This window comes from Rhinopithecus roxellana, chromosome 6 (assembly GCF_007565055.1).
Source record: "Rhinopithecus roxellana isolate Shanxi Qingling chromosome 6, ASM756505v1, whole genome shotgun sequence".
In the NCBI taxonomy this organism is placed as follows: domain Eukaryota; kingdom Metazoa; phylum Chordata; class Mammalia; order Primates; family Cercopithecidae; genus Rhinopithecus; species Rhinopithecus roxellana.
In genome coordinates, this window is record NC_044554.1 from 142,404,762 (window position 1) to 142,420,542 (window position 15,781).

Genomic DNA, 15,781 nt, shown 5'->3' on the forward strand with positions numbered 1-15,781 from the left:
AGTCACACAGGGTTAGCACACAAGGCTATGAACACTGGGAGGCAAAGATCATTGGGGCCACCTTGCATTTAATGTATATATTAATATCTCCTACAGAATATATATACATATAGTATACAGAAGAAACTATGTTATGATAACAAGAGTGCTGACTGCACTGGAGAATACAGACAAGAACCATCTTTCAACAGAGCTCAACTAAGCCTTGGTTTTTCAGCCTTGTATACACAGGCAACTGCCACCTTGTGATCTGCCTTACTCTTTTAGGAAAGGTATAAAGCAAAGGCTAGAAATAGGCAGCTTTCAAGCAGAATTCAGCCCAAAGTCAGATTCAACTTGGCCTAATCAGTGCATTTAATGAGTAATGAATATGTAATCAAATGCCTTTAGAATAGTATTGGGTTCTTTACTTTGTCACCAGACTCTGCAGTCTTAAATTCTACAAGTTGTATATTATCTGCCTAAACCCTAAAGGCACTTGCAATCCCTGCCTTAAGGAAATGAGGGCCCTCAAGCCTGTAATCCCAGCACTTTGGGAGGCCGAGACGGGCGGATCACGAGGTCAGGAGATCGAGACCATCCCGGCTAACACGGTGAAACCCCGTCTCTACTAAAAAATACAAAAAAAATTAGCCGGGCGAGGTGGTGGGCGCCTGTAGTCCCAGCTACTCGGGAGGCTGAGGCAGGAGAATGGCGTGAACCCGGGAGGCGGAGCTTGCAGTGAGCTGAGATCCGGCCACAGCACTCCAGCCTGGGCGGCAGAGCGAGACTCCGTCTCATAAAAAAAAAAAAAAAAAAAAAAAGAAAGAAATGAGGGCCGGGCACAGTGGCTCACACCTATAATCCCAGCACTTTGGGAGGCTGAGGTGGGTGGATCATTTGAGGTCAGGAGTTTGAGACCAGCCTGGCCAACATGGTGAAACCCCATCTCTACTAAAAACACAAAAATTAGCCAGGCATGGTGGCAGGTGCCTGTAATCCCAGCTACTCAGGAGGCTGAGGCAGGAGAATCATTTGAACCTGGTAAGCAGAGATTGCAGTGAGCCGAGATTGTGCCACTGCACTCCAGCCTGGGCAATAGAGTGAGACTCAGACTCAAAAAAAAAAAAAAAAAAAAAAAAAAACCGAGATAAGAAATACAGAGAAAAGAGCGTGAGGGTGGGTAGGGTTGGGAAGCTAAGAAGGACTGAGAAAGAGCTCTTGAAGCAGCTCCCTCAGCTGTCCTCCTTCCCTTTGAGAATATTATGAGAACAAATAAAGGTCTTGGCAGTATCACTGAGGATTTAACATAGGCAATGACCGTATTCCTGAGAACGAAGTTTGTTAAATACTAAAGCAAGGCAATGGAAACTCCTTCTCAGGAGGTCTTTAGAAATAGGAAAGATTGTAATCTTTCTGGAAGAATTTAGGTGTGGTTTCTCTTGGGGGTAAATGGGTTGGTTTATATAACTTTGCAAGGTTTCCTATATTAATTTTTGACCCCCTTCTATGACTTTTTAAAAAGTTACCTCCCTTTCTTCCTTTCCCTCCACGCCCCAAAGGCCCTTTGGGTGCAGAGTACATCATGACTTTATCATGAAGCTCATTATTTCCCTCTTCTGGGAAATGGGAGACCACCCACGCTGGCAGTGATAGGCTGCCACCTGAAATCTGCATATTTGGCTTGCTGTAAATTGTCTGTCATTTCATTTTGTCATTTGTATAATTATTTTCAAAGTCTCATCATTAGTATTATTTTTTAAAGTCTTTATTATTTTGTATCTTTTTCCGAAAAGTGTTCCCCATGCAGAAGTATTCTAACTAACTTTTAGTATATCCAATAATATATGTATATTTTTAAAGCTCAGCACTTTCAGGGAAACAAAAAAAGTAGTCTGCAATTCATGCTTTATCCAAGCCTCATCATTTTCAATGTGTGTGTTCTCATGTGAAGAAATCCAATGCTTCCAACATATTCTTTCAATGTTATGTTTTCTTTTCTAAACAAACAATGTGATGATCAATTTCAATCTTATGCCCAGGCTTCTATACAAGTGTGTTTTCCATTAAAGTTCATCATAACTTTTCCCAATGTGTTTCTCAAACAAATCAAAATCCTTTTATCCCCACATAGCTAAATAGTCTTGATTTAATTTGAGAAAAATGTTACATATCAGAGGTCAACAGAAATTGTAGATGTCTGAGTGCCACTGTTAAAAATTTTATTACACTAATAAAAAGATACTATATATATCACTTTTTATATACAAAATCTAGAAATTCCTTAACTCCCTTTTTCCCTATGTGGTGCTATAACTTTCCGTGTGTTCCTATAAAGGAGTCTCACCTTTTAAAACCACATTCTTTCTTTCTTTAGTTTTTCCAATTATGTACTGTAAAAGTTCAAACTTAAAGCAAAGTTGAAAGAAATTTACAATGAGAACCCCTATGTATACTGTCTTTTACTATAATCTTACCAATATCTCTTTACCACATCCAGGCCCATTTTGGTTAGTCTGAAGCCATCACCCCTTACTCCCCATAGGCTAACACACAGGTTTACCTTGACAGTCTTCACTATGTTGCCTTATATCCCCACCAGACAAGAAAATTTAGACAGGCTCTATATGCTATGGTTTGAATTACAATGATAGCAGATTAAAAATAATAATGACTGCAATGTATTAAAACACATCAAACATGTAGGGATTTATGAATTTATAATAAAACTTTAACAAAACTTCACTGGTCATCTTGGAGGTTGGTTAAGTCCAAATTTACCACTCTGAAAATGAATCCATAAAGGGAAAAAATAAAGCATTTGTTCTTTTTTTCCTATACAAACTATATTTCTGCGTGGTTAAATCACAGACAAGAGAAAGTTATTCTTAGAAAATGATAGCTAATAAATGCAGCAGAATAAAAGAAGAGTCACAATTTTACAACCCCTAATAAAATAAAGGAACTAGACAAACGTCAAAGGCTGCTAAAACCTTTAAGTGAAAGAAAGGTTAATAGGAAAAGTTATAATGAGATAATCAGGCTGAAATCTCTTGAATGCACTGATTTTTTTTTTTTTTTTTTTTTTTTTTTTTTTTTTTTTTTTTTTTGACAGTCTTGCTCTGTTGCCCAGGCTGCAGTGCAGTGGCAAGATCTCAGCTTACTGCAACTGTCACCTCCCCAGTTCAAGAGATTCTTGTGCCTCAACCTCCCAAGTTGCTGAGCTTACAGGCATGGGCCACCACTCCTGACTAATTTTTGTTTGTATTATTAGCAGAGATGGGGTTTCACCACGTTGGCCAGGCTGGTCTCGAACTCCTTACCTCAAGTGATCCTCCTGTCTTGGTCTCCCAAAGTGCTGGGATTACAGGTGCGAGCCACCACACCCAAGCCCACAGATCAATCTTAATGTTAGGGACAGGAGGCAGGGAAATTCTGGGCAGAAGAGGTCCCCCACGAGGGCCCCACCTGCAAGCCCGAAAACCTGAAACCGTGGCCCAAAGTGAGAACTTACATCCCTGTTTTTCTGCTCGAATGTTGCCTTTTCCAAAACCACCCATGGCCCGCCCCACCCCCGACCCTGTGCTTATAAAAACCCCAGAACTTCGCAGTAGAGAGAGAAGCAGCAGCTGGATGTCAGAGACTACAGCTGGACGTTGGAGAGAAGCAGCTTGACTTTAAAGGGACTGCTTGATTGCATAACCTCGGAGAAGCATCTGGCCAGAGATAGCTGGATTTCAGGGGAAGATTGCCTTCTCTCCCTGTCCCCTTTTCAGCTCCCCTTCTCGCTGAGAACCACCTCTATTGGCAATAACATCCTCCACATTTCCCATCCTTCCTGTGACCTCATTTCTCCTGGACATTGGACAAGAACTTGGAAACCACGAGTGTGGATGCAAAAGGCTGTCACACTTGCCCTATGCCCTGGCTGGTGGAACGCAGCCACTTCACGCAAAAAGGCAGAGGGCCCACTGAGCTGTTAACACTTAAGCGGTCCGTGGATGGCTGAACTAAAAGAGCGCTGTACCACTCCCTCTGGGGCTTCAGGGGTCACGAGCACGAATGTGTTCTTGCCGGTGTTCAAAAGCATTCACCCCAGCTCCGGCAGCTGTTCACCTGCGTGCTCCCTCCGGCGAGGGGTGGAAAGCAGCGGGTCTCAGTGAGTGGAGTTTGCCCCTGCCAGCGCCGAAGTGGCCGGCCAGTTCCAGCGCCTGTGCACTCTGGTTCCCACCTCATTTGCTCGCACGTTCCCTCCCACGAGGACTTGAGAGCTGCGGGATTAGTAAATGAGGTACCCCCTTCACTAGTCCCTTCACGAAGGGGTCAGGGAAATATCCTGCTTCAATAGCACTAAAGGAGGACAGAAGACATTGTGGGTCTTCTGAATGATGCAGTACGCAAGGCTATCTGTAAAATATTCCTCTCTAAAACAATTGCGCTAGAAACCAAATCAAGCCTTCGAATAGGTCTAACTCCCAGTATACCAAGAATACAGACAAAAAGGACATAATAAGTAGTAATGAGGAATCAAGCAACCAAATGCAGAAGATAGGACATTATATACAGGACCAATGAGCTGATTTATTCAAAAACTAAAGGATATTAAAATGGGATAGGGTGGTAAGTGGAAGTACATTAAAAGAGACTTAAGAAACACATTAACCAAACCCTAATTATGGACCTTGTTTGCATCTTGACTGAAACAAACCAATTGTAAAAAGACATTACTGAAGCAACTGAAAAAACTTGAGCATGAAACAAATATTAAATGATATGAGGTAATTAATAAAAGTATTTAGTGTTTAGTTAACTTTATCTTTTAGAGTTATAAGCAAAATGATTTGACATTTGGGATTTGTCTTAAAATACTCTAGGAAAAAAATATGGAGATAACTAAAACGAGATTAGCCATATACTATTCTCTCTGCCCTTGCATATGTTAGATTTTTTGCATTAAAATAAGAAAGAATAGAAAAAATGTTATCAGGAGGGTGATAATAAAGAAGGCACGTGAGGAGAAAGAATAGAATAAGTAAAGTTTCCTTAAGCTTTAAAATATATGTTGTACTTACTTAAAAAAGTAAGTTGGGACATAGGAATATGTTGAAAAATTATGTTGGAGTCCTACTGTGTGTGTGCGTGTGTGTGTGTGTGTGTGTGTGTCAAGGGGTTCCTTCAATTGCATATTAAGGATTCAGTAATTTATTTTGTAATAAATGTGAACCTAGGAAGGAATTTTTCACTGAACAGTAGTATAATCAGCCCTGTTTTGAGAAAAATAAGTTATCCTAAAAGCTTTGCAGTTAACCAATATTGAGTCACTGGAGCATAACTTAACAAAAAGAAAATAGAAAGATTTGCTTGTTTGTTTATTTTTATACTATATAATAATATTATAATAATGAAAAAGTTTTCAAACTATTATTCACCTCCAGAGATTCTGAGATGTTCTGTACTTTCTCATCCCACTCAAACCCTAACATTAAGATGAGAATTTTCATTTAAGGGGGAATAGATAAAATGGCAGACTGAAGACAGAGAAGCAAGAGTCCCATAGCAGCAAAGGGTGAGAAGCAGAAGGAAATAAATGTAGAAGCTACCATCAACCTCCAATACCCAAAGCCTTGCCGTTTTCCCCACTGACTAGATATAGAAAATGAAGCATCAAGGTAATCAGGCCCAGACAGATTCTTGACAGAGTCTGTCATCAGCTAGAGCATACAGAATAAGGAGCTGGTCTATTAGATCTAAAGCTAGAAAATCAAGGAGAAGAAATAATGAAGTTCTCCATTGGGAATTGTAGACATCAAGTTCAGATAGCATTCAGCTACTATGTCGGCCTCCTTAGACAAGCAGGAGTTTTTCCCAAATATGGAGGGCCTCAGTGACTCATTTCTTGCGAATGTTAAACAAAGCTTCACTGGGTAGGTCACTGCAAGGAGTCCCAGAGAAATCTGGCCACAACTTCAAGCTTCGCAGGCAGTCTTATGGAGACAGCAGGGAAATGAGGTCACACAGTTTAGGGAAAGCCTTCTAACAGAGACAAAGTTTGGAAATTGAAGAATAGATACAAGTCGCAAGAAGAGGTGGTATTGATGAAGTGGAATCAAGGAGATGGCCTAGCATGAGAGCTGCCAGCTCGGCTGATCTGGTGGTGGGAGAGGCCAGGGAAGGCAGGGAACCTAGGAGATGCAGAAGGCAAGGAAAAAATGAGGGGAAAAAAGAGAAGGTGGGAGCAAAAAAAAGGGAGGTTAGGGGGAGAAAGCAAAGAAAGAAAGTACAAAATTGAGTGTTGAACCAGCCTATGGAGCATCTTTGTACATCTTTAATGTATAACACATATACACCTAACACCCAATGTACCTTGGGAAGAATAATATCAAGGTATAACATCAAGGTGAACTCAAGTTGCCTTCTCCCTAAGATGTGCCTTTTTAATGAGATATTAAACCGTTTGGATTTTTTTCTCAGAAGTGAACAATATTCTTTGCTAAGTATATAGTAATGTATCATTAACTATTATTCAAAAAAAGTAAATGTAGGAGCCATTTGTTAGATGTTTGTTTTTATTACTTGCTTAGGTATTGGTTTCTATATCAAAATATGTCATATGCCATTTCCCATCTCTCTGCTGCTTGGACCATCCAACAGTGTGAAGATGGCTCTGCCCCAATAAAGGAGCTGGGTCCTTCTAGCCTATTTGCTTCATTGTGTGTGGTACCATTTTTCCCTCTTGTCTCTGCTCTAGTTACCAACTCCAGACACTCCATTCCAGAGTCTTCACAATCTTTGTTTCTTTCTTCTTGGACTTTACAATATGAGTGCATTTACCTGGATTTGACTTTAAATATCTGCTAGCCTAGAAGTAGCTTTAATGCTGTGCCTAGCGCAGAAGAGAAAAAGAGAAGCTGACACAAATTATAGAGACCTGGTGGTCTTCAAGGGGGTCTAAGCCCAAGTATGATGCATGTCAACAATGAGATTTGTAGCAGGTTAGTCCTTGCTGGGAACACCTGGAAAATTTTGTCTCCTAGATTTCATTCTCCTTCTTGCCTGACTGCTGCTAGTTACTTTGGTTACCTGCCTTCGTCTGACCCATAACTCGCATCTAAGAGTCATTCTCAATCTCAACTGCCTCTCCTAAGAGTCAACTATGAGACTTTAACAAATACTGTTGCCAAGGTCCTGGCCTTAGCAATATCATTGCAGCTGGCTGTGGTGATGCCTGGGCTTTGGGATATTTTGAAGCTCCTCACTAATTTTATTGTGCAGCAGAGATTACAAAATGCTGCCGTAGAAACATCTCTCAGACCTCTGGTTGCCTAAGTTGTACTTCAATCCAACAGTCTCCACTCATGTAAATCAGGAAGAGGGAGTGGGCTATATGGTACCTAACGTGCCATTTACTAATAAAATAATAAAGCTAAAAATAATAGAGAAAGTCTATTACTATGCATTGAAACAATGTAGCATTACCTTAGCCTATTCAAATAAATTAACAAGCCATCTGGACTGAATGACCTATTTTGGATGCAAGGAAAATGTTTATGTTGCACTTGGTTTAATGTGGAAAAGGAGCATAGGAAGACTGAAATCAGAAATATGTGGTGTTCATGACAGAAAGTCAATGCCAGATCCAATTCTAGAGTATTATGATATACACGAAGAGAAGATGTCAAGCATTGGATGAGATGGAACAAGAACTATAGCAGTGAAATGAGGATCAATGATCAGGAATAGAAAATAGAAAAGGCAAGAAGAGACAAGTACTAGATAGCTCCAATTAATTCTAGTGCAAAGAACATTGCACAAAGCCACATCTGCCCACTTGTGCTGTGCAAGTATAATTTAGCACCTGGCTGTTCACAAGTCCTAAAGAAAGGTAGTTTATTTTGTTTTCTTTCAAGCACATTGTATCAGTCAGCATAGGCTGACTCCAATACCCAAGTCATGCCATTTTTCCCACTAACAATAGAAAATGAAGCAGCTGGGCCTGGTGTTTCACACCTGTAATCCTAGCACTTTGAGAGGCCGAGGCGGGAGGATCACCTGAGGTCAGGAGTTCGAGACCAGCCTGACCAACATGGTGAAACCCCATCTCTACTAAAAGTACAAAAATTAGCCGGGTGTGGTGGCAGGGACTTGTAATCTCAGCTACTCAGGGGCCTGAGGCAGGAGAAGCTTGAACCCAGGAGGCGGAGGTTGCAGTGAGCTGAGATTACGCCACTGCACTCCAGCCTGGGCAACAAGAGCGAGACTCCGTCTCAAAAAAAAAAAGAAAGAAAGAAAATGAAGCATATTGCAGTAACAAATAATGCCTTCCCCACAAAATTTCAGAGGAGCAAAACCACAAAATGTCATAGTCACAGACCACACCCATTGGGAGCAGGTAAGGTGGAAGGGGCCTCTTCAGTAGTCACTCAGGGGCCCAGCCTAATGAAGTAGCCACCATCTCCAATGCAGTCCAGCTTCATGACACAACAATAAAAATGACCTGGAGGGTCCTGCACTGGCATTTAAATGCTCTAGCTCAGAATTGCCCCAACTTACTTCTATTTACAACTCACTGGTGACAACTAGTCGCCTGGTCTCACTCAACCAGAAGGAGTCAAAGAAGTGCAACTTAACTATGTGCCAGAAAGTGGGAAGGACCAGAAATATGACAAGCAGCTCGAATGGTACCATGCTTCATTGAGAAAAAGTCAGCTTTTTGTTTTTCTTGCTTTTTATAGAAACATCTATGGATAAAGATATAGCAATGTTGTATAACTTTTTTTTACCCACTAAAATGTAATCTTCATGAGGTCAATACTTTTTAAAATTATATATGTCTATGACTTAACCTAGGAGAGTTCAAACAAATATTTTAGGATAAATAAACTTGTGAAAAGTAAGCACAGACAAAAAGAAAAGAGCAAGGCATAATGTTATCATTTGTCAGAATGATTTCTATTAATATTAATATTAAAAAGTATTAATAGACTACTTACTATTCATGATATTAAAAATCACCATGTAACAATGGAACAGAATAGCGAGCCCAGAAACAAATCCATACACCTACAGTGAACTCATTTTCAACAAAGGTGCCAAGAACATACACTGGGAAAGAAACAGTCTCTTTAATGAATGGTGCTTGCAAAACTTGAGATCCATATGCAGAAGAATGAAATTAGACCCCTATCTGTTCCTATATACAAAAATCAAATCAAAATGATTGAAGAATGAAATCTGAGACCTCAAACTATGAAACTACTACAGGAAAACACTGGAGAAACTCTCCAGGACACCAGCCTGCAAAGATTTCTTGAGCAATACCCCAGAAGCATAGACAACCAAACCAAAAGTAGACAAATGGGATCACATCAAGTTAAAATGCTCCTGCACAGTACATAGTACAATCACTATGGAGAACAATTTCCAGGTTCCTCAAAAAAACAAAAGTAGAGCTACCACATGACCCAGCAATCCCACTGCTAGATATATATCCAAAAGAAAGCAAATCAATATATTGAAGAAATATATGTACTCCCATGTTTGTTGCAGCACTGTTCAAATAGTCAAGATCTGGAAGCAACATAAGTGTCCATCAACAGATGAATAGATAAAGGAAATGTGGTACTTATACATAATAGAGTACTATTCAGCCATAAAAAAGAATGAGATTCAGGCAGTTGCAACAAAATGGATGGAACTGGAGGCCATTATGTTAAGTGAAAGAAGATAAACACAGAAAGACAAATATTACATTTTCTCACTTATTTGCAGGATCTAAAAATCAAAACAATTGAACCCATGGAGATAGAGAGTAGGAAGATGGTACTAGAGGCTGTGAAGGGTAGCTGGGGAGGAGGAGGGAGGGAGGGGCAGGGAAGGTTAATGGGTACCAAAAAATAGAACAAATGAATAAAACCTAGTATTTGATAGCACAACAGGGTGACTACAGTCAATAATAATTTAATTATACCTTTAAAAATAACTAAAAGACCAGATGCAGTGGCTCATGCCTATAATCCCAGCACTTTGGGAGGCCAAGGCAGTAGATTACCTGAGGTCAGGAGTTCAAGACCAGCCTGGCCAAAACAGTGAAACCCTGTCTCTACTGAAAATATAAAAAATTAGCTGGGTGTGGTGGCAGGTGCCTGTAATCCCAGCTACTTGGGAGGCTGAGGCAGGAGAATCACTTGAACCAGAAGGCAGAGGTTGCAGTGAGCCGAAATTGCACCATTCCAGTATAGCCCAGATAGAGCAAGACTCTGTCTAAAATAAATAAAATAAAAATAATAGAATAAAATAAATAAAAATAACTAAAAGGGTATAATTGGATTGTTTGTAATACAAAGGATAAATGCTTGAGGGGATGGATACCCCATCTTCCAGGATGTGATTATTACACATTGCATGCCTATACCAAAACATCTCATGTACCCTTTAAATATGTATACCTATTATGTACACATAAAAAATCAGATTTTAAAAAAACGCCAAGCAAGAAATTTTTATAGCTAAATGATTTACCAACTACATTCAAATGACGCTGTCACCGCTTCCTCAAATCACTGCAGGAGTCTTATCCTAATTCAGATTAAGTACGAGTTCTTTCATTTTAACCACAAGTAGCCAAGTCAGCCTTGAAATGTAAAAAGAAATCTGGGGGAGGTACAAAGAAGATGGACTTCCCTTATTAGATAGATTCTCAATAAACAGAGCAACGTTTTGTGCTCCTGTACCTGGATGGGAAGTCTTAATCATTTATGTCGATAGAAATCTTCCTTAAATCTACACATTGAATGCAGTCCTGGTCAAAATTCCAGTAGGACTATTTTCCTTATGAAAGTTTTTTTTAACTTAAATTTCATCAAAGTCCTAACTTCCATAGGTCACCAAATCTTACCCAAAAAGTCTTTGACATTTGCTAAATAGCCAGATTCAGTTAGATAAATGCTCAAGACCATTGAAACCTGGTGGTGATTTTGTGAAGAAATAAAACCAGATGGGGATAACCACCATGCCACCACGGGAGAGGATATGAAGCCCAGTGTTCTCTCCTACCCTGTGGTCACCCTCAGAGTGTAGTGATGGGAACTCTAAGCATGAGGTCCTTCCCCCTTCATCAGGCCCCAGGACCTCTCAACTACCTGCTGGACCTTGTGACCAATTAGAGAGATGTGCCCTTGGAGTTCAAGCTGAGTCTTGCCCCAATCTTGAGGCCAGAGTCTGAGCTGCACAAGGGCAGAATCTGGCCATTGTGTGGTTTGAATCCAGCAAGGAAGCCCAACGTTACTGACAGAATGACAAGTGACATCATATGGTGACTGGCATAAAAAAAAGAAGCAGCCATCACCACAGGAATAGTTCTAGTTTTGTGGCCTTGCCTAGGGGGTTCTGCATTCTGGATGTTGGTCGTCCCTTGTGGTCATAAAGAAAACATAGCTTCTTGAATTAAGTTGCATGCACAAGACTCAAAGGCAGAAGGCTGGCAGATTAGCCCTGGCCACTCATCCCGCCAAACCAAGAACTGAGCCTCATTCCTGCTGTCTCATTTCTACACCCCAGAAACAGCCACTTTCCAAGCTCATGATGGAATTTCCTTAAACTTCTCCTGAAGGGAATTAAACGGAAACCACGTCAGGATGTTCCAAGTAGACCATTCATGCCTGAGGGCTGGTCAATTCCCAAAAGAAGCTCCAAAAGGGACCCTTGAGCCTCTTGGACCCCTTAGAGGTTTTCCTTCTAGTGAGGACCCTCAATGGACTTGAGCTCTGTCTGGGATTTACCTGGGGTGGACAGGTAGGCACAGGGTGACTGTTAGATTCCACAGGATGAATTATTAATTTCTTTCTCGTCTATGGTTAGTTTCTCCTGGTTTTCTCCTGTTACAGATAATCCTGTAACAAGCTTTTTTGTTTCTTTTTTTTTTTTACCCAGGGTCAGCACACAGTATGGAGGATAAAAGCATGGAAGCCAGGCCAAATGAGAGGGGGTAAATGCCTGCCTCTCTTACTAGTTGTGTGACCCTCAACCAGTTTCTTAACTCTCTGTGCTTCAGTTTCCTCATCTGTAAAATAAGTCTAGGGTAAAAATCTTGCAGATAATACAGCGATATAAAAGGTCTATTGCCACTCTAAGTGGCCTTCTGGTGGCAAGAACAATGCAATTATTACAGGGACTTCTCAGAAGGATCATGACATTAAGTCTAAAATAGGCAACTATTCTGTTTCAACTTCATCTCTGGCAGAACAGAGCCAGATTCTTATTTTTTATGTTTTCCAAATGATAACTATCACTACAGTTATAAAAGTTAAAATGACAATTGTAACTTCAGATACTTCTGATGGAAGTTGGAAAGGGGCAATAGCTACACACATTTATTTATGAAAACCACACTTATTAGCTGTCTTAGGTACCATAGCAACAGTCTGCACGCACCATCACAGCTTTCTATTCTGACAACCCCATTATATTCTCTGTGAGTGGAAAAATCTCATAGGTTTTTGTTTTTGTTTTTTATTTGTTTGTTTGTTTGTTTGTTTTACTTTGTACATAGCTATTTGCCATATCAACTTGCTTCTTTAAATAGGTGCCTATAAAAATCACGCCTGAGCAAGGTTTTAACTCTTAATGAAACAGACTTGCTGTGTGAGTAGTCTGTCTCAGTGGCATGAAAAAGGGAACAGATGCTAGAGCCCAAGCTGAGTGAAGACAATGTCTGCACAGTGGATCTACATTGGGGATTCAGGGCCTCAGCATGTTGTAGGGAGCAACCCTGTGAGTGGAAGTGAGTAGGAGACCAGGCTCAGTGTCAGAGTTCAAGCCAAGTGAGAACATTCACATGGAAGCAGGGCAGCCCAGCGGGTGGTATAGGAGCTCCAGCAAGGTGAGGAGGGAGGTCCAGGTATACAAGTGTGGACTGTCAGACTCCACCTGAATGAGGAGAGCATCACCTTGGCAGAGGAGCCTGGCATGGTGTATCAGAGCCTGAGCAGGGTGAGGAAGGGGTATAGACCAAGAAGGGAGTGTCCTAGCTGTAATACCTGTCCATGTGAAGAGACCACCAAACAGGCTTGTGTGAGCAACATGGCTGTTTATTTCACCTGGGTGCAGGCGGGCTGAGTCCTGAAAGAGAGTCAGCGAAGGGAGATAAGTGTGGGGCCGTTTTATAGGATTTGGGTAGGTAAAGCAAAATTACAGTCAAAGGGGGGTTGTTCTCTGGTGGGCAGGAGTGGGAGTCACAAGGTGCTCAATGGGGGAGCTTTTTGAGCCAGGATGAGCCAGGCACAAGATAATGTCATTGCTTAAGGCAAGGACCGGCCATTTTCACTTCTTTTGTGGTGGAATGTCATCAGTTAAGGCAGGGCAGGGCATTTGCACTTCTTTTGTGATTCTTCAGTTACTTCAGGCCATCTGGGCATATACGTGCAAGTCACAGGGGATGCGATGGCTTGGCTTGGGCTCAGAGGCCTGACACTAGCAATGCAAGTTAAGCAGGCACAGGGAGAGACGGGTGTGGGCATTCATGCAGGGGCAGAATTGCTGTAAAAAGTTTGAGCCCAAGAAAGGTAGGGAGAGTATCCATGAGAAGGGTATACCCTCAGCCCTCCAAAGAGCTGCGACCACAAGCATGAGACACCATGCCTTAATTAATTAAAAAATACTTAAAGTATAGTGCTGTTATCTGATTTCAAACAACCCTTTAGAGTGGGGTGAACACACCTCAACGGCACTGTGATGGTCACTAAGCAGGGTCCGTGCTGGGTGTGGGAAGAGAGATAGCTAACCTTTGTGGGCTCACACTACTCCATGCTCTAGGTAGTTGGGATGAGCTGGATATTTGTGTCCCCTCAAATTGCATATGCTGAAATCCTAACTCCTAACACAATGGCATTAGGAAGTGAGGTCTCTGGAAGATAATTAGGTCATGAGGGTGGAGCCTTTATGAATGGGATTAGTGCTCTTACAAGAAGTGTGAAAGGAAAATATCTTGGGCCCCCAAAATTACTAAGGAAGACTCCAGCTGGGAACTGCTTAGGGCAAACCTGCCTCCCATTCTATTCAAAGTCACTCTTCTGCTCACTGAGATAGATGCTTATCCGATTTGCCTCCTTTGGAAAGGCTCATCAGAAACTCAAAAGAATGTAGGCATTTGTGTATCACCTCTCTGTGACCTGGAAGCTCCCTCTGGGCTTCGAGACTTCCTGCCTTTGCTGCAAGACCTTTCCAGACCAAACCAATGTACTTCTTACATATATCGATTGATGTCTCATGTCTCACTAAATGTATGAAACCAAGCTGTGCCCTGACTACCGTGGGCACATGCCATCAGGACTTCCCGAGGCTGTTTCACGGGCTCATCCTCAACGTTGGCAGAATAAACTTTCTAAATTAACTGAGACCTGTCTCAACTTTTCAGGGTTCTCAGAAGAAACATGAGAGCACTCTCTCTGTTCTCCACCATGTGAGGATCCAACAAGAAGGTGGCCATCTGCAACCCACAAGAGGGCTGTCACAAGAACCCAATCACATTGGTACCCTGATCTTGGACTTCCAGCCTCCAAAACTGTGGGAAATAAAATTTTATTGCTCATAATCCACCAGGTGTATGGTATTTGGTTTTAACAGCCCAAACTCTCCTAAGAAGAGGACCATGGAATGTAGGCCCTCTACTTTCTCTCAAGAGTGACGTGTCAGTATGTGAATCCTGGAACTGTTATGTCTGTGTCATGATGGGGAAAGGCAACCTGAAAAGAAAGCCAACTTAGAGGAGTGTGGGATTTAAAACTGTTTTTTTTTTTTTTTTTTGAGATGGAATCTCACTCTGTCGCCCAGGCTGGAGTGCAGTGGCACAATCTCGGCTCACTGCAAGCTCCGCCACCTCCCGGGTTCATGCCATTCTCCTGCCTCAGCCTCCCTAGAAGCTGGGACTACAGGCGCCCGCCACCACGCCCGGCTAATTTTTTTGTATTTTTAGTAGAAACGGGGTTTCACCGTGTTCGCCAGGATGGTCTTGATCTCCTGACCTCGTGATCTGCCCGCCTCGGCCTCCCAAAGTGCTGGGATTACAGGCGTGAGCCACCGCGCCCGGCCAGGGATTTAAAACTATTAATAGCAGAGATTTAGAGCTCTGGCCCTGATTGTATGGAACCTAAAACTGCTCTCCCTTTAAAATTCTTGCTAATGGAGGCAAGACACTCCTTTCTTTTTTTTTTTTTTGAGATGGAGCCTCACACTGTTGCCCAGGCTGGAGTGGAGTGGTGCAGCCTCGGCTCACTGCAAGCTCCACCTCCCAGGTTCACGCCAATCTCCTGCCTCAGCCTCCCAAGTAGCTGGCACTACAGGCGCCCGCCACCACGCCTGGCTAATTTTTTGTATTTTAGTAGAGACTGGGTTTCACCTTGTTAGCCAGGATGGTCTCGACCTCCTGACCTCATGATCTGCCCGCCTCGGCCTCCCAAAGTGCTGGGATTACAGGCGTGAGCCCAGCCAATGAAGTTTCTTAAATGTCCATAATTAATACAAAGCATAAATGTATTACTACCATAGCTATATAGTTTAGGTGTGATCCATATCTAAGTAACAAAATTAAGTTAATGAAAAGAATTTTGTTCAAATAAGAATAATATATGAAAAAATGAGGCAAGATTAAAAAAAAATAGCTGTAGGGTAAGAAGAATTTAAGCTGGGGAAGCTAGAATTTCTTAGCAAAGAAACTGTCAAGTTTACCAATCTAATAATGTTCTTGGTAAATTTTCTTGTCAAAGGACTTCCGACAGACAATTCTTGAACTTTTAGAGAAAACATAAAA

General features: G+C 41.7%; 1 long non-coding RNA gene across 1 annotated transcript in view; it reads left to right on the forward strand.

Annotated features, from left to right (window-relative positions):
- The window catches only part of LOC115898369, a 109,746-nt gene extending 95,253 nt beyond the window's left edge, over positions 1-14,493 (forward strand). Inside the window, exon 3 of the long non-coding RNA XR_004058106.1 lies at positions 14,390-14,493. This is a non-coding gene — a long non-coding RNA (uncharacterized LOC115898369). The remainder of the gene's footprint in view (positions 1-14,389) is intronic.
- Positions 14,494-15,781: the final 1,288 nt, after the last annotated feature.